The sequence below is a fragment of the Glycine soja genome, chromosome 2 (assembly GCF_004193775.1).
Source record: "Glycine soja cultivar W05 chromosome 2, ASM419377v2, whole genome shotgun sequence".
Taxonomy (NCBI): domain Eukaryota; kingdom Viridiplantae; phylum Streptophyta; class Magnoliopsida; order Fabales; family Fabaceae; genus Glycine; species Glycine soja.
In genome coordinates, this window is record NC_041003.1 from 29,497,974 (window position 1) to 29,500,665 (window position 2,692).

The 2,692-nt window shown below is 31.9% G+C and overlaps 1 long non-coding RNA gene across 1 annotated transcript; it reads right to left on the reverse strand.

Annotated features, from left to right (window-relative positions):
• Nucleotides 1–398: 398 nt before the first annotated feature.
• Nucleotides 399–2,282, reverse strand: LOC114371416. Its single transcript, XR_003658045.1, has 3 exons — nt 1,852–2,282; nt 1,709–1,756; nt 399–1,405 (listed from the first exon to the last, which is right to left on the reverse strand). It is a non-coding gene; the product is annotated as an uncharacterized LOC114371416 (long non-coding RNA).
• Between the last annotated feature and the right edge of the window lie 410 nt (nt 2,283–2,692).

Here is a 2,692-nt window from a genome sequence, read left to right on the forward strand (position 1 = left end):
TTAAAAAATTGAAATTTATGGGTAAAAATGCTAAATCTAAAGTACCCGTGAATCTGTCTTAGTCTATTTTCTGCACTTGTTTTACAAAAATTGAAACTTTTGGGACAAAAATGTTGAATCTGAAGTATTCATGAAGATTGAAAGTTACAAAGTAAAAAAGAAAAGTAAAATATTAGACTACTCTTTTAAGCAACAGACAATGGAACCAAATCAAGGGAGTACCTTTTTAATCTTCTAAGACCTTTTTTGGTTTTCTTTGTTATCACCACCTACATACATCAAGAACCTCAAAGAAAAATTTCAAAGTTCACTCGGTCATTATAACATAAAAAAGGACATCCAACTACATAATAATAATAATAATAATAATAATAATAATAGCTTCTAAAACAGTCTCTACAAAACTCACATTTTTCAAAATCTTAAAATCACTTTTTTTAAAGTTTTTGACTAACAATAGTTATAAAGACTTTAAGCACAGACAATGGAACCAAGTCAAGGGGGTACCTTTTTAATCTTCTAAGATATTTTTTGGTTTTCTTTGTTATCACCACCTACATACACTAGGAACCTCAAAGAAAAATTTCGAAATTCACTCGGTCATTATAACATAAAAAAGGACATCCAACTACATAATAATAATAATAATAATAATAATAATAATAATAATAATAATAATAATAATTAAAGAAAATAAAAAAATAACACAAACTAAGAGAGAGAAGGAAAAAAACCTGCGCTTCTTCCTGGTGAACAAAAAAACCTAGGCTTCTTCCTATTGAACAATAGATTAAAATAATTAAAGAATATAAATGATATCAATATCAACCAATTGTTACAATGATTATCATCAAAATCTTGCATGTATCATTCATTAGACACCCAGCGTGGAATTTGTAGGATGCGCACTGATGCACATGAATTTTTAAGATTAAAAACTAAAACTCCATTTAGGCATTTCATCAAACACATAACTTACAACCCATATGGGGAAGATGACGAAAAAATTAGCCTGGGAAAATAAAAAAGGAACCAAAAACAGAGTTGAAAAATCAGTAAGAAAAAATAACTATTATTAAGAAGCAAACATGCATAACAACAAACAAAATTAGAACCTTGCAAATAGAAGCAAATATCAATGAAACAAATATGCATAATAGTAAAAAGGGAAAAAACTTTCCTGTTGGATGCTTCTTCATTGATAGCCCGGGAAAATTAAAAGGAACAAAAAGAGGAAAATGATGACAGATTATTGAAAAAGATAGAAGGAAGGGAAAAAAGTGGAAAAAAAAAACCTTTGCGAAAAACAGGAACGTTCCGGTAAGAGGAACTTGCGTGAATGATCCTAACACCGATTTTCATGTTGGGTCGAGACCAATTATAAGCGATTGAACGCGAAATACCACTGAGCCACAGACACCATGATCCAAATAAAAATCGCAAAAAACACAAAAAGATATTGTGAGGTGCAGAGCTTGCATGCAAATCCAGATAATTAAGAATTGAGGAAAATGCATAAAAACTCATAGACTTTCCCGTAAAAGTCTGAACAAAATCAAAAATATGAGTTTTAGAAAAAAAACAACAACGAAGCATAAAAAAACACAAAAATCAGACAAAAAACGGTGATGATCATGCTTTCTAGGCATTATAAATGAAGTAGTCGATAAAAGACATTGATTCGTGTCGGTGAAGTATGAATACTCACAATCTGCAGCTTGACGGTTTTCCCTTCCAGCTCCACGGTTCTGATTTTCTGAAAACAAAATAAAAATGAGTGTTAGGCCATAAATAGAAATAACAAAAGAGAAGAAAAATGATAATTACGAAATCAAATCCAATAGTACTTACGTAGCTGTCGACCTAGGAGTCATCCTGAAACGAAACGAAGAAACAAAGGAAGTGAACAAAAAGAGAGATTAGGAGAAGCAAATAAAGTGATGACTCACAGCGAATCTGAGAAGCAAGCAAGATTTTCCAACGGAAGAGTCGCCGATTAGGAGAAGCTTGATCAGATAATCGTTGAAACCAAACCAAACCAAACCCCAAATTAAACTCGAAGGCTAAATTTATAGTCTAAAGCCAAGCACAGAAAGGGAAACTCGGTTGAGTGCAGGAACGACGACGAGATAAAGCATGGCTACCCAACCCATCCTCAAAGCCAAACCAAAATCGTAAAAAAAAAAATAAAAAAGAATGAAGATGAGAAGAGAAGCAAAAACAGAAAATGCTCAGACTTTGTGTAAAGAAGAGAAGAGATGAAGAGAGAGGAAACATCTCAACGTGGCAGAAAAAGGCAACACAGCAGGCATGTGGCACAAAACAAAGCAATAGGTGGCACAAAACCAAAGCAAAGCTGGAGGGCTATAAAATGACCAAAAAAACAAAAAATTGGACAACTGTCAAGCTCTCAGCCATGGGTATTTTGACCAAAAAACCAAAAAATTGGACAGTTGTCAAGTTCTCAGCCATGGGTATTTTAGTATATTCCACATACTTCAGTTTTAGTATATAGATATTGATGATCGATGTGGAATTTGGATAATGTTATCAAAATCAAAAGTGAAAATAAAGTGAAGGGAAAATGAGGATCCAGGATCATTTGCTTCACAATTAAAAAAAAAGTTATAACATATATCTCAATATAAAAATTTGTAACTGAAATTAAATTTAACTATTTTTAATATTATAT